The 21896-nt window shown below is 40.4% G+C and overlaps 1 protein-coding gene and 1 pseudogene across 3 annotated transcripts in view; one reads left to right on the top strand and one right to left on the bottom strand.

Annotated features, from left to right (window-relative positions):
• LOC308080290 (transient receptor potential cation channel subfamily M member 5-like) overlaps positions 1–20299 on the top strand; it is a 26364-nt pseudogene extending 6065 nt beyond the window's left edge. Inside the window, exons 6-24 of the transcript in view lie at positions 268–439; positions 1059–1117; positions 1379–1570; positions 1828–1927; positions 3064–3170; positions 3842–4060; positions 4648–4740; positions 5484–5612; positions 5743–5866; positions 8573–8715; positions 9789–10275; positions 11858–11973; positions 12897–13029; positions 15268–15442; positions 15804–15975; positions 16103–16302; positions 16675–16768; positions 18281–18312; positions 20253–20299. The product of the transcript in view is annotated as a transient receptor potential cation channel subfamily M member 5-like (transcript). The remainder of the gene's footprint in view (positions 1–267; positions 440–1058; positions 1118–1378; positions 1571–1827; positions 1928–3063; positions 3171–3841; positions 4061–4647; positions 4741–5483; positions 5613–5742; positions 5867–8572; positions 8716–9788; positions 10276–11857; positions 11974–12896; positions 13030–15267; positions 15443–15803; positions 15976–16102; positions 16303–16674; positions 16769–18280; positions 18313–20252) is intronic.
• The window catches only part of LOC308080643 (inositol polyphosphate-4-phosphatase type I A-like), a 164335-nt gene that overhangs the window by 118561 nt on the left and 23878 nt on the right, over positions 1–21896 (bottom strand). The window lies entirely within an intron of this gene.

Raw genomic sequence — 21896 nt, 5'->3', positions numbered from 1 at the left:
ACACTCTCTAATACTAATGAATACTGAGATCACAATGTGTTATCATTGTTTTTGACAATGTGATTTAATTATTAGGAATTAGGATCTAGTTTAGTAAATATGGACCCTTTATGAATTAAATATACTCATAACTTCCTGTCTTGGATCCATTGAGTCAATTCAGCCTTGACATGTGACCCCCCCCCCCCCCCCCCCCCATCTTAGACTCACCAGAAGCACCTGGATAACAAAAAAGTGAGATGTAATTCCTGTTTTCTTCCATCTCAGGGCAGTGACTATGTTCAGTACTCTGTTGAGAACACAACCAGTGACTCCTGTTGTCTGGAGAAGAACCATTGCTGCTTCCTGCTGGTGGATAATGGGAGCGAAGGTCACAGAGGAGGAGAGAAGAACTTCAGGGTCAAGTTAGAGGAACACTTCTCTACACGACACATCAGAGGTAAGAGATGATGGACGTAAAGGATTTGTTTGCTGGAATTAAATTAATCATGGCATTATTTGCCATGAGCAGGTCAAAAGGTGACTTAAAAGTAGTAAAACAGCAGCAACTTAATAGTTTAACTGTGGTTGATTTTACGTTGAACTGCTACAAGAAACTAGGCAACAGCTATTGATTATTTTCTTAGTGATTATTCTATCTATGACTTTTTTGATTAATCAAAATTTAATTAATCAAAAAAGTCAAAATGTGATTAATCAAAAAAGTCATTGATTAATTATTTAATGATTTAATAATAATTATTTATCCGGCCACTCTACCCCTGAGCCACTGCCGTCCCTGTGATAATAATTTTGTGATAATATTCAATGTTTCAAGTGAGAACCAGGTTTCACTGTCCACTTCCTCTTGATGCCAGATTAACGATTGAGGTCAAATGCACACCTGCAAAATCTAATAAAAATGACAGAAATATGGAAGTATTCCAATGCTATTCACATATGAGATATGTAGAAATATGACACATCAGTGTGCTATAAAATTAACTACATAGAGCAATGAGAAATGAGATCGTTTCCCAGTTGAGTTATGATTGAATCAAATTTATATTTTCTTACAGACAACATTAACATTCCTGCCCTCAACATGCTCATTGGAGGAGAGCTATCCATGCTGGAGGTACAATCACTGCTTCTTAATACAATATTCATTCAGCCAATATCATTTACATTACAATGATTGTATACAGTATAACTTGACTTTTATGAGCCTGGAGCATTATAAGTATATTCTTTTTTATTATACCTGCTTATTTATGATCATCATAGCTACAGGCATTTAGCTAACAGCTCCAGCTTTTCTGTGTCCTATTCTATACACGTATAAAACTGACGACATAAACGGACCAGTGCTTTTATAACCAGAAAATTTCTTCATCAGAGGGTGGGTGTGTCTCTGAAGAACTCCACACCCTGGTTAGTGCTGGCAGGTTCAGGAGGTGTGGCTGACCTCTTGAGTGACATCTTGGAGAACCAACCACCTGCCTCTGATGGTGTTGATGCTGATAGAGTGACAGAACTGATCAGAAAACACTTCCCTTCTGAAGCCCAGACAGATGAACTTGTTGAACAGGTAAGGGCAGGTACACACTATACGACGTTTAAAGTGGTCGGGGGGTCATCTGATCGTTAAGCATTTCACACTACAGGAGTCTATTTCTTGAAATCGGCTGTCATATATCGTTGTGGTTTTCACACTATAGATTGATCTCCGACCAGGGATCACACACTGTAGGATAGTTCAGTAGGATGAGACCCTGTTTACAGTTGATGTGTAATTGCCGACAATTTTTATTTGCCCATGCTGTGACCTTTGACCTTGACCCTCAGGTTCAGACCATCTACCAGAACAGGAAGCTGATAACATTCTACCATGAAGAGGAGAGACCAGAATACTTTGATACAGTCATGATCAAAGCCCTGATGCCAGGTACAATATTATAACAATAAATAATATTATGTTTAATAGTCATTACTTCTGGGAGGTGAAAACACTGTGGGCTATACTACATTTAGTGCAGGAACAAACACACAAAAAAACAAACACTTAAAGGTAGGGTAAGTGATTTGCTTTGGTTAAACTATGTGTTAAATAGCTCTATATTCTGATAGTACTCATTGCTATAGAGTGTTTGTTCAGTAACAGGAGTCTCCATGTCTCTCCAGCTCTTTATTAAACAGAAAATGCATTTTCGTTTCAGTTTCAGTTTCATTTCCAATTTTATCCAACCAGGACAGAGAACTCAGTCAGGATATAGATTAAACAAGTGAAATTGGAAGTGATGACACTAAGAAATGAGCAGACAAAATTGGAACTGGAACACTATACAAATTAAGCTTAAAATGGGTACTTTCCCAAGTTTCCCCTGATTGGCTGAGATTTTGACACCTACTGGAAAATGTATTTTCTGTTTATTAAAGAGCTGGAGAGACATGGAGACTCCTGTTACTGAACAAACAGTCTATAGCAATGATTACTATCAGAATATAGTGTTTTAACCTTTTAACAAAATACTTTTTGTTTTAACCAAAAAATATCACTTACCCTACCTTTAAAAAGAGATACCTCTCCCCGGGTTAGAAAAAAACAAACAATGTCACCTTTAGTTCTACCCCTGATAGAAGAGTAGGACCAATATTACATGTGAATATTGCTCAGAAAATCCCACGTTTTGTTATTTCCGACTATATATAAAACGCTGCTGATTCACAAAAGAACCAAATATTGGCATTCTGGTTGCTTTAGGACACTACCTGTAGACCATCTGTACAAGTATGATGTAAAAACAACCAGCAAGTAGAAAATGAGAAGGGATCGACTTGGAACTCCCTCTTTCAGGGTACACGTTTTTTTTTATTTTTTTGCAGTGGTGAGTCACTTTGTGGATGCATTTCATGACTTTTGCAGTAAAAGTAAAACATCTGGTGTGTGTGTGTGTGTGTGTGTGTGTGTGTGTGTGTGTGTGTGTGTGTGTGTGTGTGTGTGTGTGTGTGTGTGTGTGTGTGTGTGTGTGTGTGTGTGTGTGTGTGTGTCTGTGTGTTCAGCCAGTAAGCACCGTGCATCAGGTAATACCTTCCCTTTCGGTAAGGAGCTGTGTCTAGCAATGTTATGGAACAGAGTGGACTTTGCCAACAGTGAGCTCTTCAATGATGTCTTCAACATCAACTGGACGGTGAGAAACAACATCACAACATGGCCTACCTGAACGTTGAAGACACACATATAATCACTGCATGTGAATGCTGCCACCTAGTGGTACAGAAAGATTACTACTGTAGATTTGAAATCACTTAGAAATAGTCTCACTACATTCTACATACATTCTGTAACCCATTTAACTCTTTAACTGCCAGAGTAATAGTGTAATTGTGGGACGCTACTGCCAGCGAAAACAAGCGATTTTACTGACCTTTGAAAAGATCATGGAATATTATCCGTGATCGCCGTCCTCATGGAGATCGCCACATTACACGCCCGGGGGTCTGCTCTCGAGAAAATGTTCTATCCGCTCGTGGTAATCCGTTGCATAGCTGTGGCCAGTTGAATGTGCCTTGTTTTTGCCGTAAAGCAAGGACACACACACACACACACACACACACACACACACACACACACACACACACACACACACCCACACACACACACACACACACACACACACACACACACACACACACACACACACACACACACACACACACACTATACAGATATTTTATGCATTTATTTTACGATAAGGAAATCTTATTATTGTCTACATATTATTTTCCCTTTTTTGTTTTCTGGTCTACAGCTAAACAGTTAAATAACCTGTCCCTGTTTTACCTCCACTGTGTCCAACAGGATGAAGTTCTGAAGGACTGCATGATGTTCGCACTGCTCAGTAAGCCACAGTTTGTACATCTGTTCATTAAGAAGAACATCCTGACTTATGGCCTCCTGGAGAAACTCTACAGCAGAGTGGATAAAGACACACTGATCTACAAGCTCCTACTGGAACGCCTGGAGGAACGACTGGGAACCTCACACCTTGACTCTCTGGAAGAGATCAGCCTGTTTGAGGTGGGTTTAGGTTTAGACAAATCTATATTATAACCCTTGATCAGTGGTTCCAAGTTCCAACACAGTTACTTTATAGAACCTTAAAATAACCTTTGTTCCAATTGGCTACAATGTAGTTATCATTTGGTCACAAGCTCCTTTCTTTGGTTCAATATTTATGAAACCCACAGACACACTTAACCACTTTCATAACTTTTAAAAATAGCTAAAATACCAGATATACAATCTCGCTTGTAGATCTTGTAGAGCTTGTAGATCAGCTATTTTTACAATTTTTGCACTACACTCTTGTATGACAAAGTAGGACATTAATTTATGAATACATACATACAAATACATAAAAATGAAATGCGGAGATACAAGGTTTCATGCAAAATGATAAATAAATAAACTAATTAATTAATACAAGCAGTAGAAATTTGACAACGCTGCTTGATTTTAGAGGACATTTGGCCTTGAAGATGATGGAGCACACACGATAAATACTTACACCTGTAAACCTGTGATGTGACAATAAAGATGATTGTGATTCTTTGTGACAAGATTGTCTTATTTCCTCTTCCTTGCCTCTTTCTCTGTCTCTCCAGGTGTCACGTGTCTTGAAGAAGTTAATGGGTGAAGAGAAGCCGTTCTACTTCACTGTTCTGGGTCTAGAAGACTCTGGCAAGAAGGCTCTGGAGGTATTCTTATGAACATACTGTTATGTTGTTTCATCCTCTCTTTAACCCATGAAGACCTGAGGCCGATTCTACAAATGCCTTCTAAATCAGTAGTTCTCAAATGTTTTTGTGTCAAGGACCCCCTAAATGATATATATTTGGCCGCGGACCCCCATATGAATGAATGTTTTGTGCCAGGAACCCCCAGAAGACAAGATTTTTGTTTAACAAAAAAATACATTTTAAACTAGAAGTTGTAGATTGATAGACAAACATTTAAAAACATATAAACACAATCAGGGACAGCTTTGGTCGTGGGTGGTCCGAACGACATGCCAGTCTGCTCTCTGAACAGACATACATTTTAGAACTTAATAACACTGAAAACACATTTTCCTTCAGACTGACTGAATAGATGATGCATCGGCCTGGCTGTTAGCCTGGTCTGGAGCAGGCTAGCTGCACAAAATAAATCTCCATGGTAACTTCTGTGTAACTGCTTTCATTAAACTGAGTCATGGATAAATTCAGCCTTGATAAGTAGAAAATCCAGGCTTAATCCCTTATTTTGTGAAATGGGCCCCTGGGACATGTTTATATTCTCTAGGTCTTATAAGGACTAACACTATATCAAACTCTGTAAGAATGTATGTGAATACAACCTTAGTAAAACCCTAATGTATTTGTTTAGAACAATCCCAGATTGGGCCTTTAATGCCTATATGTGCCATTTCCTCCTAATAGTTCTGTTCTTCTCTCCTCAGCCTGTCAGAGAGCTGCTGAAAGGAGAATGTTCATACAGGAACAAGCCCTGTGAATCCCCCTGGACTCATCTCTTTATCTTGGCTGTCCTACAGAACCGCAGTGACATGGCTAACTTCATCTGGGAGAAGGTAAAGCACCTGATGCTCGGAGAAGGCTGCAAGAGTTTTATACATGCAGAATGTACACATAGGTATGATGAGTAGGGAGTCTGTAATAAGCCCTCTGTATCTCTCTGTCTCTCTGTCCGTCTCCATGCAGGCAGAGGAGCCAGTGCTGAATGCTCTGAGTGCTTGTAAGATGCTTAGAGAGATGTCAAAGTTGGAAATTGAGACGGACACCAAACATTCCGAGCTGGCACTGAAGTTTGAGACCAGGGCACGTGGTAAGACATTGAAATCATTCAAACTGAAGTTTTTTAGGTTGTGGCTCCTGAACTGCTATCCAGTAGTCTGGCAGCCCTTGAAGTGGGGTGGGAAATGTGGTCTATATTTTTGGTCCAAAATATTGTCTATATAGACCCCTTATTAGACAACGTCACACTGATAAGAACCAGTATGCGTGCACGTCCAGGTCGGCACCAAAAGCACCCGACCACTCATAAGATATGATGTAAAAGTGGTCACAGCCTCACGTGTAAAAATGCATTACATCAGTAGTATGGAGGAAGAAGGTTTATGATGTTTACTTTGCTCTTGAAATAAATACTCCTTGGTTTCTGCTCAAACAATAATAGTGATTCTCAAAGCAGTTGTCCTCCAAACCCCACCTCCAGTCACTGTCATTAGAACAGATGGAGTGCTCCCTGTGGCATATGCGTCGGCGTTGCATTCCAGTGGCCAGTACCGTGGTTAAACTCTTTACAGACCTTAGTTTTACTCCCTGGTTTGGATTTTATTTGTCTTTTGTATGTTGCCAAAATATTTTAGCAATCGGTCATCGTGATCGTGAGTTTTACGGATCTCAATTCCGCCCGCCTCACTTCACTCGGCAGTCGGTTTGACAGCACTAGCAGCTAGACAGCCTAAGCCCTAGGCTACACGATCACCCACCATGACTGGCAGAGAAGAGACCACCTTCTCCGCTTACCAGAGAGACCTATCCATCGCAATTGGCCCAGTCTCTGGGCCTAGCGGATAAGTTCCGAACGGACACTGGACCTGTTGATTGTTGTATCTATTCAACTTGTGTGGCCCTTGCGGGTACGTCCTGCCCTGTGCCGCTGCCTGCTACAAAGTGCTACTCGGCCTTGGAGCTGGAGGACAAAATATCCTGCCTGTATCAGATCTGTGATGATGAGCTGATTATCGACAGTCTTGTGATAAGGCTGTACGGAAATGTACCTTCATCGACGTATCATCATGCGCGATATACGTACCGCGGTAAATGGCATATTATTATGTCTAGTCCCCGATTGAGCAATCCGGTGATGCACCATGGATTGGAGAAGTATAAATCAAGTTGAGAACAGCTGCTCCTCCCCGACCCTCTCACACACACACTAACCTTGCGTCACCAGGCACTAACCTTGCGTCACTCACACACACACACACACACACACACACACACACACACACACACACACACACACACACACACACACACACACACACACACACACACACACACACACACACACACACACACACACACACTCTCTCTCGCTTGGATAGACCCAAATGCGCATCTAACCATAAGGTTAATGATTGCTTGTTAAGTGCCTGTATGCATACATTTCACTTCAAAGACACCCAGTTGAAATTAACGGCAGCTGTAAACGTTCTGTCTCATACTACTGTTCGCCTACGGCCTCCAGATCCCTAAGTCAGCCCCTGCCAAAGGCAAGTGGCCTTGCCCCTAAAATGACGAAATTCCTGGCCTGGTTAAGAGACTCCTAAATCTCCTCTATCTCTACTTTGTTTTGTGGGATTTTCTTAGGTGGCATTATTTTCTAAATGGATTGTTTTGTTTGCCGAATTAAGCCATCGAACTAGGTGTTGACGAGCTCCTCACACACACGTCCGCCTCCACTCTCATCTACTAAATTACCTGAGATTTGCTTTGTAGTAAGGTCAGCCCCCCTCTGCTCTAACCTGACTCAGCCAGATGGGGGCGGTATTGAGTTTCACAATACACCCTGCATCTGGGATCGCTCAGGGAGTAGAGCTGCCCGGTCGCTGGGTGTACGAACCAATCAGCGGCTGATAGGGGCGGGATCATCCAATCACCTGCCAAGTAGCTTGAAAAAATTATACGCCGTCTTGCATCGATTCTGCTACCGGAGTCTCAGATGGAAGTAGGCTGTGAAACAAAATGTGTGTCGCAAGCTTCTTCCCTTTGGCGGAGTCAGGTTACCTCTGCTCTGGCTGAGAGGCAGAAAGAAACAGTTTAACCTCTATGCATCTTCTTGTCATACTGTGTTTGCCCTTCCCAACTCTGCTATCTCTAAATAATCATGACAAGTAATAATTGAATAGGTCACTTTTAAACGCTATCATTCCCACTATCAGTGAGGTTGTCATCCATGATGACTTCCCAGACGAAAATGGCATATCTACAAGCTCACAACAAGGTGTGATGCGACGCATTGTGAGCTTACATTGAAGGCCATACATTGTCTTGTCTGCAATGATAGATAGGCCATAATAGAAAAGGATCAATAGTGGGATCGACAAGGAAGGATTGATAAGGGGATCAACATGGATAAAAATAGCTATCCCTACAGTGATAATATTTTATTCTATTTTATTATTATTGTGTGTTACATTTAAAATGTATGGCATATTTGTATTGTTTCCAACCCTTATGGTGAACTCTATATAAATATGTGGACAAAATGTACCCTAAATCTGAGTAATTGGTGTCATTGAGTACTTTTTTGTTATTGATAAATTGGTCTTAAATTTAATTTACAGTGACATTAAAATATCTTAAATCTGACTTGCCCAAACCCGCTTAGATGGACTCCAGATGGCCCTGAACACCATTTATCCAATTCGGAAACATTCTAGCATGTAAATATACTTTATTCTGTATATATAAAAATGCATTATTGTCATTTTAATTGTTTAAAAAAAAAAATGTTTTTCAGGTGTGTTCGGTTCATGTTACCAGAGCGATGAGGGGCTCTCCTTCGAGCTTCTCAACAGAGAGTCTCCAGTATGGAATACAGACTGTTTCCAGATAATCACAGTTGTCGAATCAGGCCTCTTCCTAAGCCATGATGGAATACAGGTTGGTCCATGTCTGTCTGGTGCAGCTGGTATCGTCAACCATCTGAGTTGTTGAAAAGTCCTCACATGACAAGGTTCACGTTAAGCAAGGGATAATTGACGGCCAGCCTGTCATTGTTGAGAAATAAAACCTGACATGGTTAATCACCCTGAAGGGTGATTGTGTTCATAATCACCCTGAACACAATCACCCTGTGTTGGCTGACGTCTCTCAGAGTTTTGCAAATGTTTTTTAATGACAGATTTAAACACCCTGTTGCTGGATTTGAAGTTATTATGTCAAGCTTTGAGAAGTGGTGACATATTCCAGACCTACAGTAAGTGCCATGTAACTGGCAACTGAGTAGGTTTTGCCAATTGGTATTTTGTACAGATGCGTAAAACAAACGCAGCACATGATTCAGGTTTTCAGCTCTGTATGTGTCAAAGTCTGTTGACATTTTATTTTCTACCAACAGTCTCTAAATTCCACCACAGCCCATTCCGTGCTTCGTTTGTTTATTTAATGTCTTCTTCAATTTTGTCGTTGAGCTGTTTGTGTCTTTTAATGTCTCTGGTGTTGTCTGGCTTTGTCTGCGCTGTTTTCTCCTCTTCTCTTTTTCTCTTCTTTACAGGCGACAGTTCAGCCATTAACCACAAATCAAAAGTTAAATTTTCTCTCTTTTTGCCACAGTGAAATCTGATGTAAACAAATTTATACCGGGACCTCTTAATGCGGAAGGGCGGATTGATAAGAGCAGGTGCTCTGAGGCTTTGATTAGACAGCGGTGTGTTATTGAACTCATCGGTCATTATTCAGAAATAACACACCGCTGAATTCAGCGATTGACCAATCAGAATCAAGCATTCAACCAAGCTGTGTAATAATGTTATGTTATGCATGGCCAGATTCATTTCTTGGCAGTGGTGCCTCCAGCTTGCAGGGGAGAAGCCAGTGAGCCATGCTGCAGTGACACTTAGTGACTGGTCTTACCTGTTCAGTGGAAAGGAGATTAGAAATAATAATTGTGCGTAGCACTGGTCACGGAAAATAGGGCCCAGAAATGGCTAAAAACATACCGTTCTGCTTCTCAGTCCATGCTGTCTAGGGTTTGGTGGGGTGACATGAAGAGAGACACGACCTTGTGGAAAGTCCTTCTCACCATTTTCTGCCCCCTGCTGCTCTACACCAACCTCATCTCCTACAGGTTAGCACCCAGCCCTACATATTTAACACAATAACACACTTGTTGTCGCATATGCATTTTATACTTGTTACTAAAACTATACATGAATTCACTTTGTTTAAGACTACGTTGATTTAGTTTATGATGATGCTTCACTTTGCAGGGAACCTGATAAAAGCAAGGAGTCCAAGCCTTCCGTCGTATCAAGATGGCGTCAGTTCTGGAGTGCTCCCGTCACTTCCTTTTTGGGAAATGCATTGATGTACATCCCCTTCCTCTTCCTGTTTGCCTATGTGCTGCTGGTGGACTTTAAGCCACCGCCTAGTGGGCCGTCCATCAGTGAATACGTACTGTACTTCTGGGTGTTCACCTTCTTTTGTGAGGAGATCTATGAGGTGAGCATTTCCTGTGTTAACACACACTCCCACTCATCCAATAAATACCTACGTACATAAAGTACAACAGTGGTTTGAATCGTGTCATTAAAGGCATATTGTGTAATTTTGCCCTGTGTTTACAAAACATACCAAAAAGAAATCCGATACACGAGGGCCAGGACGGGACAGGCTTTTTTTCCCCGACCGCGTCCGTGCGAAGGAGGTAGCGTTTGTTTGCCTCGCGCATCAAAACGAGCGCTTCTTTTTCTATGTTAATGGTCAAACGTACTGTATGTTTGAAAGGGTAAGGACTATATTAGGCGCGTAGGGTAGGATAGTAGTATTCGCCAAAGGGAATTGGTAAGAATTCACAGGGAGACAGGATGGAGTGTTGCACATAGGCAAAGTCTTTGTTGAATGTAGCACAGCACAGTTAAACAGCACAGTATGGTAAGACACATACACTATTCTGCATTTGTGTGGTTCTAAAGGATGGAGGGAGACAAAAGGAGATACACAATATAGTAGGCTACAACAATAACAAAACAAATGCAATACACCTCCCATAACTGCAAAACAATCCTTCTGCACAATAATAAAATATCCAGCAGTTAAATATATTTACATGTATCGGTCACATCAAAGGGAATTATCATTACCAGCAAATATAACAAGGAAACTATAATATCATCCACATTCTGTATCAGCATCAAATCATAATAAAATAGCGTAGGATACAGTATATTTAGCACATGGTTGCCACATCGACAAAGGGAAATCAAAACCAACCATGCTAATCATTAGTCTGTCATTTACATGAATCAGAACAGAAGTAGCACATTTGGGTGACTTACTTTAGGTCAGTGACGGACACAACTTAAAGGAGAATTTCGCCCTAGGTGTTTTCCTACCTTGATTTGAGGTTGTTAAGTCATGATAAGAGTGGTCCGGGACCCCCAGTTCATAAAAAGCGAAGTTCATTGCTTTTTAGCTATTCAGATTTTTATGACTATTTTGAATCTTTCATTTTTGTCCAGACTGTTTAGGAGGATGTAAGTTCAGTAATTTCACTGCCTGCAACGTTGCCCCAGCTGTAATGTAAGGCAGCCTACTGTACATGTGGTTACATGTGACAGATATAAAATTTGCCTAGAGGGTGGGTGGACCGTGGACAGCGGTCACAAACGTATCATTCGGACCTGCCACATCCAAACTGGGCACAAACACTGTTCAGGGGTCTGCCATGAAAAGAATCACACCAAAAAAACTAAATTTGGCACTACAGCAGTGTTTAACACTTCCAATGTCAATAACTCAGTGACCGTCCACGTAGCTGACTGAAAATCTAGTTCTTACAAATGTGCTCTGAAAGCTGCTGGTGGAAACAGTTCTGCACACAATAATGCAGGTGTGCATACGAACATCTGGGGGGTTCCGGGAGTCATTGACTGATGGTCAGTTGGGGGCCCCTGAGGGGGGCGGGGCCCATTTAAATTGAAATGGGTGAAACATAAATTATAGGCTGCCTGTGCATGTGACAAATTCAGCTGACTGTCTATCAGCTTGATTCAGTTTGATTGATGTGTTTATGAACTTTCAGGCATTCTTCATGCGCGACATCACTTCACGCCAGAGGATGAAGCTCTACATGCAGGATGTCTGGAACATGTATGACCTCACTGCCATCATTCTGTTCATTATTGGTCTCATCTGCAGGTTGGTACACATTATTCATTATTAGGTACTATAGTACTCCAGATTGTGACATAAGCAAGGACAGAAAACAACAAAAAACTGTAAATATTGTGACTTTGGCATCAGGACCCATAATTGTCATTAATGGAGCTCAATTGTTCATTAGACTCCAGCACCATGCTCCTTTTTTGTTAACTGTCCGTCCGTCCATTTATCCATCCGTCTGTCCGTCCGTCCATCCATCCATCCAGCATAACTCCCCATATAGACCACGATTTCCGCCTGGCACAATTTGCTGCCGTTTTCTTCAAAGCGCACTTTTTGCTACAACTCAGATTTTGTCCAACACTCACACACATCGTACACATGATCTCTGTGATTGTCTTTCAAAGTTAGCGGGAGGGTCGCCAACAATTCCCCGATCTGACGCAAAATCTGGCTTTGCTCCCTTTTGCTGTGAGCGGTTAAAAGACGCAAGCCGAGCACGATTCTAGCGCTTACAAATGGCTTGGGGAGCATTTCCATATATCTGAAGCTGTCGCTGATTGGAAATCATGCAGAATGAACTGGGTTGTAGCCTAACCGAGAGCAGAGACGTGCTACAGACAGTTTGATTGTGTAAACAAGTTATTATAACCTTTATTACAGACACACTGTCTGTCTGTCTGTCTGTCTGTCTGTCTGTCTGTCTGGGTAGATGGATATCTATCCATATAGGTAGACCTTTATTCATCCCTGTGGGAAAATTCATGTTGATATTTCAGTGTTAAATATAGTCTGCATGCATGGACCACAGAAGATCACGATAACATACGTAGACACATGCCTATAATGCCTGTGCATTAACACCATGATTGAAGTAAATAGAGAACTAAGAGAAATGCCGGAACAGTCATGATAATCTTGAAATGTTAAAATGTATTTATTCTGCTTGTGTGATTCAGGATGTTTGAGTGGTCCTATGACTTTGGACGATGTGTCCTGTGTATCGGCTATATGGTCTTCACACTCCGTCTCATTCACATCTTCGCTGTTCACAAACAGATGGGACCAACAATCATCATTGTTGGCAAGATGGTAAGATATAAGACACATATTAATGTTCTTTGGTCACGCTGTGAGGGTCGCATTGGTCACTATAATGTAATGAACACTAGCCCTGTTTGTGACCTCTCCCTCCGCTCGAGCTCCGGGATAACGTCCTGCTGTGTCAAGCTCTGGCGGAGGGAAGATTCCAGTCCAATTCTTACCTTTTTTCTGAACACCGATTCCAAAATGTAAATATAGTCCAAAAAAACACATTTATGTTTTTTTTTAAGTTAGGAGTGTACAATGGTTGGTCCACAATATTACTTTTCTTTAAGTGAACTTCCATCACTGTGATGACCACTGTGACCACACCGCCCACTTCACACTCGCTCATCCCAATTCTACAGATGTCTGTTTAGTTGTTTTTCTGAAAAGGAAAAGGTTATTGATCTGTTATAACAACATTTTTAAATGGTTCATTTAGTCACCATGTGCTTTGATTTTAAGACCTAAAGGAAGTTGCTGCCTCATCGGCAGCAGTACTTTCACCCCAGGTCGTTTGTTGAACATCTTTTTTTCCCTAATTAACCTCTCTCTTCACATCCTTGGACATTAACCAAAAAGTCGACGAGTCGAAGTCATTATCCTTGTCTGTGTGTGTGTACAGTATGCAAACTGTAAGTACGATTAGTTATTCATCAAGGACATGAGTGATTCTTCCTTCTTCCAACTAGCAGTGTTACGCTCATTTCGTTTTTTCAATGTGACGTCCACATTTCTCAGATAGGATTTAAAACATTAATTAATAAGCCTTTAATGTGTAGAGGAGGTGTGCTCTGTGGCAGCTGAACTGCACTCTTTTGTTACAGCGAGCTCGACAATCTGTCAGACAGATCTGTAGGGGGCGCAGTGGAGTTTTTTACTTAAGTAAAAGTATCAATACTGCAGTGTAGAAATACTCTGTTACAAGTAAAAGTCTGGTAATAAAAATTTACTTGAGTAAAACTACAAAAGAATTGGCATCAAAGAATACTTAATGTCCCAAAAGTAAAAGTACTCATTGTGCAGAATGTCCCGTTTCACAAGTTCAAAATGAATAAAAAATCTTTTGAATATCAGATCTACAAGCTCACAGTGCGTCGCATCGCACCGCATTGTGAGCTTGTAGATCGGCTATTTTCAAATGGCCAAAATGTATAAAGGGCTGAAGTGGTTAGTTTTGCGATAGCAATCTAAATCAGCAAAGTAACAAGTAACTAAAGTTGTCAAATAATTGTAGTGGAGTAAAAGTACAATATTTACCTCTGAGATGTAATGGAGTAGTTCAAGTAAAAGTATTGGGAAACGGGAAATTCCTCAAAAGTGTACTTGAGTAAAGGTACTTACTTACTTTACACCACTGCCCAAGACTTAGAATATGTGGTTATCTTTGGATAAGATTGTGTCCGCAATTCCATGCTGTATTGATGTGGTACCATAGAGAGATAACAGGCAAACGATCAAAATAACAATTCTTTAATCAAGTAATGCAGATGTTTAACAATAATTTAACTCTTGAGAGCGTAACATGAAACGGGTCCATTTGGTTTCATTTCTCTCAAGAGTTAAAGATCTATAAGAGTCCATTTGGTTACCAGTATAGCAGCAAGTATAGTATATTGCAACGGAAATATCAGAACATGCTCACAACGCATTACAGCACGATGCGTTGTGAGCTTGCAGACCAGATATTTTCGGTGCGCACATATGCAACAAGGCATAGCCTACACACCGTTTGTTTCCACTACCACTCATCTGTTAATGCATTATTATTATTATTATTATTATTATTATTATTATTATTATTATTATTATTATTATTATTATTATTATTCATGTTTTTCATGGATTCATGAAGAATAGTATAGTTTATCTGCCGTTTGAGCACAAAAATAATATGGAATATATGTTTTTACAACCACGTCTGATGGCGACAGACCACAGATAAGACGGATGAGACGATCTCCAAGCTGGTCTTAAGTCTGTGGTGAAGATAGCTTTGTGCCCAGACTGCTCCTCACTGCTGCAGGTTGGGCCATGAGACTTCCGTTTTGTAAAACACGGCAAAGAAGAGTGACTTAAAAGTTTGTTTCAAAGCATTAATACTTTTTTTTTTAAAGAATTGAACATTTCCACCGGTCCGTCCTCAGCCACAACTGGATACAGTGGGACCTCATTCTGGACCTAGAGTGGAGGGGAGGTCACAAACAGGATAAATAAACACATAAATGTCTTGTTTCTGTTCAGATGAAAGAGGTCTTCTCATTCTTCTTCTTCCTGGGGGTGTGGATAGTGGCATATGGAGTAGCCAATCAGGCGCTGCTTTATTCCTACGACCCCAACCCAGAACGTATCTTCCGTCGAGTGTTCTACAGACCTTACCTGTACATCTTTGGACATTTTCCTGTTGAGGAAGTAGATGGTGAGTGTGTGTGTGTGTGTGTGTGTGTGTGTGTGTGTGTGTGTGTGTGTGTGTGTGTGTGTGTGTGTGTGTGTGTGTGTGTGTGTGTATTCTTCACAAAATGTGCTTGGTTACCACTGCTCTATAGCAATGATTACTGTCACAATATAGAGATGTAAGGTTTTAACTAAAAACATTTTGTTTTAACTATATATGTATATATCACTTATATACCTTTAAAATGCCATGGACCATTAACTTATCTTATGTGTAAGTTTCAATTTCAGCTTGAGACTTATATGCTGACTGTTGAAATATTCAACCATTAAATGTATTATTATTATTATTATTATTATTGTTAATATTGTTATTTTAATCAAAGTGGGATTACATTGGGACATGGCCGACAACTGCACTGACAACGTGACACAGATAGAGGGCGGTGCTGAGCCATGCAGGAGCGAGTACAACAACTGGCTGGTGATCATTCTGCTGGGGGTTTTCCTGCTGGTCACCAACATACTGCTCATCAACCTGCTCATCGCCATGCTCACGTAGGTACCCTGTGGAAACCTGTGGTGTAGTGCTCTTAAAAACAAAACACCACATGAACGCAAGGTCCAATCAACCCCAAATATGATTTAATAGTTTGTTGTTTTGTCCCTTCAACCCTCCATGCAGCAAGACCTTTGAGAAGGTGCAGGATAAGAGCGACCTCCACTGGAAGTTCCAGCATTACAACCTCATCATGGAGTACAAGTCTCGTCCTGTTTTGGCTCCTCCGTTCATCATCCTCTCCCACCTTCATATCTTCATCTCTTTTTTAATGAAGAAAATCCACAGGGAGTCTCCCAGCACACCCAACATGCCTAAGACATATGGTCAGTATTTGATTTGGATTTTAATGAATCATTGCTAACTGTCTATTTTATTGTGAGCGCCTGCATGTATGAATACATGAATGCACAGGTTACAATGACGAATAAATCATGAGTCGTTCCCGAGGATTTTTTGTGAAAAACTGATCATTTGTACAAAATTGTCTGTGTAACTGTGCTTTTAGTACAGCATCTACCAAGTATTACATTGATTATTAATCAATTGATTAATTGATTGATTAATCAATAGATTTTTTTGAATTGTTGACATTGTCTAGGCCCAACCTCAGCTCACAGTTGCTGAGATACTGTGTAAATTATGTTGATGGTGCATGACAGTAATTTAACTATTTTCCCCAATTATTAAATGGTTAGATAAGTGGTGGGAGACCGAGCAGAAGTATATCTTCCTGGCAGAGGAGCCGGAGAAAAGCAGTGACTCTGAGAGGATTAAGCTGATTTCTGACAAGTAAGATGATAATGACCAGAGGTGGACACTAACAAAGTACATTTACTTGAGTACTGTACTGAGTCTTTGTATTTTTGGATACTTTCACTGGGGGGGGGGGGGCAAAGGAAATATATGAACATGTATTTCTTATGTTTCTCATATATATATATATATATATATATATATATATATAAAACATTGTCCGGCCGCCAGGGAGGGCAAGTGCCCCCTAAAAATCGCCTATGCTCGTTTCGACTGGCAGTCCAGCCCCGCACCACATACCTTTTAGCCTTGCAAAGCCTTGCACGGCCCAGCACCCAAAATATCTCCTGTTTCCATAGCACAGTAGTACCCCCTCTCAAATCCACAGGTATGTGTAGCAGACTATGGCACTCCTTTGTAATGTAAGGACATAGGTGGAGGTCATTCTTGTCTTACAATGTAATGTAGACAAGTGGACAACTGTCCTGCATACAAATGCAAATCACCTGTGCAGGAGTAGTCCAGCAAATCAGTAAGAACCACCTTACATGTCTGTAAACTCAGTGTAAAAATTTAACCAATTGGATGTTGTTAATAAAACTGTTTACTAACAACAAATGTAAACAAATCACCGCAAATTGAGTGCAAATCCCAGCAAACAGGAAAATATACGAATAAAACCAAACATCACAGCAAACTATAAACATGTTCTGAAATCCTGGGGGAGAGCAACAGTCCTCACTTTAGTCTACTGAAACATCATGACCACGGCCAATCAGTAGCAAGCAGCGTTACACATCACCGGTTTGGTCCGGTTTGGCCCTGTTTGGACTAGCCCAGACCACTCTGGAGTGGGGCCAAAATTGACACCCTTTTCAGCCCACTTTGGACCCGGTCCTTGTGTATTGAAACGACGGCACAAGTAGGCGGTGTGGTGTGGGGACTTGTCAGTGAAAACCCAGCATAGTAGAATACCACTTAAGATCTATTTCAAATGTTGTGAAAATAGTAGATCTACAGTACAAGATATTCTTGTAGATCTACTATTTTCTCTATTATTGATATGTGTTAAAAGTTCTGGAAATTATTTTGAGAAAAGTCTACATTTGAATACAGCAATGCACTGATAGGTATAAAGCAAAATGTAATTTGTACTTTTGAATACTTAAGTTAGTTTTAAAGCTAGTGTAGGATTGTAGGGTGCTATGTTACTGCTTGCTATGGTGCCTGGCTCTTTAGCAGACTGCTAATGTACGCACCTTGTTACTATGGAGCCTGGCTCTTTAGCAGACTGCTAATGTACGCACCTTGATACTATGCGGTCTGGGTTCGCCTCCCGGTTGGATGGACGTTACACTAGTACTCCATTACTTTATATTAAGTACACATTTGACAGAGTAACCTTCTCTTGTAGTGTAGTAACATTTGACCAGGAGTATTTATACTTTATACTCGAGTACTGGAGTTGAGTTTAACTTTATCCTAAAACTGAAACACTGAAATGTGTCTGTGTTGTTGTGTTGTGTTGTGTTGTGTGTATTTTGACAGATTGGACCTTGTGGATGTGAAACAAGATAAAAGTGAAAAAAGGACTGCCTGGATGATTGAGCTATTGAAGTATGTGTAATTATATTTTACTTAAATTTATACCGTTTTCCATAAAAGGGATAAATCAATCAATCAGTCCATTGTAAAGCGTCCAAGCCATGGTGGAGTGGTGTGTGTTGACGTGAAGACAACATATGAGCCTGGAAATGTCACAGTTATAAGAAGGGGAGGGGCCGGATTCTACTGGCCTACTTGCAAAAACTCCATTTGACCGTTAACCTTAAGGCGGTTACACACCGGCGAATATGCGAATATACGCAAAATTCGGACTCGTTCCGAATAATTAAAAGACGCTTTTTTCGCTCCGCGAAACTGGTGTGGAAGCTTGCATTGACTTTATAAGGTTTTTAAAAAATATTCATAGATAATATTAATAAACAAGGGTGAGGATCGGCTGTTGAAGTTAGTTCCCAGCGAAACTTTAATCAAAAGGTTTAAGTAATGTTTTACCTTCCTTCATGTGGAGCCAGGACAGCTTGACATCTGAACGAGGTGCAGGAGAAAAAGCTGAAAGCCCACCGATGCTCTCGTGAGAGCCCTTATATATTAGTATGGTCTTAGGGAACTTCGCCAGACGTGTGTGTGTGTGTGTGTGTGTGTGTGTGTGTGTGTGTGTGTGTGTGTGTGTGTGTGTGTGTGTGTGTGTGTGTGTGTGTGTGTGTGTGTGTGTGTGTGTGTGTGTGTGTGTGTGTGTGTGTGTGTGCGTGTGCGACTGTTTGAGAAGGCGAATGTTTGAGAAGTCAGTGTGGCTGTTGTGGTTGCAGAGAGACAGGTTCGACACCACACAGGTGCCTTAGCACCTCTTCTGACAGTGCTCGGGTAAATTTAATTATTAATAACATCAGGTTAAATAAATGAGAAAATCTAATGATTTACTCTTGCATGTGTGCATGTTAACCTTAAGTCAATTCTCTCAAAATAGGGATACTTTCTGAACCAATTGGATGTTGTTAATAAAACTGTTTACTAACAAGTAAAAACAAATGTAAACAAATCACCGCAAATTGAGTGCAAATCCCAGCAAACAGGAAAATATACAAATAAAACCAAACATCACAGCAAACTATAAACATGTTCTGAAATCCTGGGGGAGAGCAACAGTCCTCACTTTAGTCTACTGAAACATCATGACCACGGCCAATCAGTAGCAAGCAGCGTTACACATCACCGGTTTGGTCCGGTTTGGCCCTGTTTGGACTAGCCCAGACCACTCTGGAGTGGGGCCAAAATTGACACCCTTTTCAGCCCTCTTCGGCCCCACTGAGTCCACTTTGGACCCGGTCCTTGTGTATTGAAACGACGGCACAAGTAGGCGGTGTGGTGTGGGGACTTGTCAGTGAAAACCCAGCATAGTAGAATACCACTTAAGATCTATTTCAAATGTTGTGAAAATAGTAGATCTACAGTACAAGATATTCTTGTAGATCTACTATTTTCTCTATTATTGACATGTGTTAAAAGTTCTGGAAATTATTTTGAGAAAAGTCTACATTTGAATACAGCAATGCACTGATAGGTATAAAGCAAAATGTAATTTGTACTTTTGAATACTTAAGTTAGTTTTAAAGCCAGTGTAGGCTTGTAGGGTGCTATGTTACTGCTTGCTATGGTGCCTGGCTCTTTAGCAGACTGCTAATGTACGCACCTTGTTACTATGGAGCCTGGCTCTTTAGCAGACTGCTAATGTATGCACCTTGATACTATGCGGTCTGGGTTCGCCTCCCGGTTGGATGGACGTTACACTAGTACTCCATTACTTTATCTTAAGTACACATTTGACAGGGTAACCTTCTCTTGTAGTATTTATACTTTATACTCGAGTACTGGAGTTGAGTTTAACTTTATCCTAAAACTGAAACACTGAAATGTGTCTGTGTTGTTGTGTTGTGTTGTGTTGTGTGTATTTTGACAGAATGGACTGTCATCAAGATGAATGTGAAAAAAGGACTGACCGGATGAATCAGCGTTTTAAGTATGTGTAATCATATTTTACTTAAATTTATACCGTTTTCCATAAAAGGGATAAATCAATCAATCAGTCCATTGTAAAGCGTCCAAGCCATGGTGGAGTGGTGTGTGTTGACGTGGAGACAACATATGAGCCTGGAGATGTCACAGTTATAAGAAGGGGAGGGGCCGGATTCTACTGGCCTACTTGCAAAAACTCCATTTGACCGTTAACCTTAAGGCGGTTACACACCGGCGAATATGCGAATATACTCAAAATTCGGACTCGTTCCGAATAATTAAAAGACGCTTTTTCCGCTCCGCGAAACTGGTGTGGAAGCTTGCATTGACTTTATAACGTTTTTTAAAAAAATGCATAGATAATATTAATAAACAAGGGTGAGGATCGGCTGTTGAAGTTAGTTCCCAGCGAAACTTTAATCAAAAGGTGAACAAGTTCACGAACTAAAATCATAAATACAGACTGTGTGTCACTATACAGTAGGTACGTCCACACATACACGACAAGTGGCCGGATGTTCAATCCACTCCCATTATATGGGGAAAAACCCAATATACCAATAAACCCAATATACCAATACCCGGATGTCCAACTGCACCTCTGCAGACATTTTCCATTCAATAATTCAAGTGATAATACAATTGTAAGCATATATCCTAAAGTGAGCTGTTCAACATAAATTGCATTCCAAAAAAATCACAAATCAATTAATCAATCAATCAATCATGTGTGTTTCCAGCGATATGGTGGACAGGATGGACAGGATGGTCCAGAGACAGATAGCTTTGGAGACCAAGGTAACGACCAGATGTTTATTCAAACCTCTTCTCTCCTCAGTGTCTGTTCCTACGGATAACCATTGTTCTGTTTGATCTGTAATGAATACTCATAGAATAATGATAATACCACAAATGTTGTCCACCATTCTGTCAAAGAGTTGTATCCTTTAAAGGTTGACATTGATGCCTATATGCTGTTTTTACTGTTTGTGTCCACTAGATGGAGAATCACTCTGATGCTCTCGGCCAAATCTTGGATATTTTGGCCAAAGCACCCTGGCCAAAGGACCAAAGGACCAAACCCTGGTCCAGGGGAGAGTTTGGAGCAGCTCCTGAATGCGAGTACAACACTGAGATTGTGAGTGACTGATTTGTAACTTCTTACTTAACTTAATCTAGGGCTTATATTAAAAAAGAAAAAGAAAAACACATTTATCTGGGGGCAACTATGTATATTTTGAAAAATATTTTTTGGGGATTGTTGTTATTGATGTATGGGACTTTTATTTTTTTAACCAGTTTTGGGGATTTCATTTAGAAAAGAAAACGATGTGAGGAGGTTTTATTTTTAAACGAAAAATAGCGTTTTTTATTTTGATCATTGTTTGGTCATTGTAAAAAAATTATGGAACTTTTCTTTTTCTTTTTTTAACTGGGTTTAGGAATTTTATTTTGGAAAACCTATGGCTTTTATTGTGAAACAATGATGTCTGGAGCTTTCATTTAGAAAAACAATATCTGGAGCTTTTACTTGGAAAAACTCCAAAATTGATGTATGATTATCAATATTATTGTATTCAATTGATTA

This window comes from Gymnoscopelus braueri, assembly GCF_963280865.1.
Source record: "Gymnoscopelus braueri genome assembly, chromosome: 24".
Classification (NCBI taxonomy): Eukaryota; Metazoa; Chordata; class Actinopteri; order Myctophiformes; family Myctophidae; genus Gymnoscopelus; species Gymnoscopelus braueri.
This window is presented reverse-complemented; position numbering and strand designations above follow the sequence as displayed.